A 981-nucleotide genomic window follows, 5' to 3' on the forward strand; every position below is an offset into this window, starting at 1 on the left:
TGTACCCCCCGTCCTATGTACTCACCCACAGAACTCAGCCTGTACCCCCCGTCCTATGTACTCACCCACAGAACTCAGCCTGTACCCCCCGTCCTATGTACTCACCCACAGAACTCAGCCTGTACCCCCGTTCTTACACTTGTACTTGATGCACGGGGAGCGGCCGTTAATGGCGAACACTTGACCGTTAGGCACGTGCTGGCTGCCGATGTGACAGTCTGGGATAGGGGGCAGGGGGCACGGGGTCAGAGGTCAGGGAGATAAGGGTCAGCAGAATATCGTGGAAGGAAAAGAAATCAAATGAGGTGGTGCTTGATGAAGCCCACGTGGGACGCTCAATGTTAAAAACAATCAGGAAACGACAAATGCAGGTTTTGGGACACCTGAATAGACATAAAGGTTTTGAACATCCAGCTCTCACTGGCAAAATTGAAGGCAAACGAGGCAGGGGTAGGCCCAGAACAACATACTTAGGGAACCTGAACAAATGGGTAACAGGGAAAGATCAGGGAAACGTAGCTTTTTTTTTCTTGAGAGCATCCGAGCAAAGGAATGGATGGAGAACCATGATCGCTGATGTCTGTCGCAGATCTGGCACTGGATGATGATGATGATGCTGATGATAATGATGATGATGATGATTACTTGAGTCCCGAGTTGCCGGCCGTGCACGTGAGGGTGTGAGTGAGTGAGTGGGTGAGTGAGTGAGTGAGTGAGTGAGTGAGTGAGTGAGTGAGTGAGTGAGTGAATGAGTGAATGAGTGAATGAGTGAGTGAGTGAGTGAGTGAGTGAGTGAGTGAGTGAGTGAGTGAGTGAGTGAGTGAGCCTACTTCTGTCTACCGGGGAAGCGTCTGGCTGACATGAGTACTTGAGTCCCGAGTCACCAGCCTTGCACGTGCATCGGTTGTACAGCCGGCCGCTGATAGAGTAGGGGAACTCATCTCCTGGCTTGTGGCACTTGCCGTGAGCGTCTTTGCAAAC

This window comes from Aplysia californica, unplaced genomic scaffold (genome assembly GCF_000002075.1).
Source record: "Aplysia californica isolate F4 #8 unplaced genomic scaffold, AplCal3.0 scaffold00680, whole genome shotgun sequence".
Classification (NCBI taxonomy): domain Eukaryota; kingdom Metazoa; phylum Mollusca; class Gastropoda; order Aplysiida; family Aplysiidae; genus Aplysia; species Aplysia californica.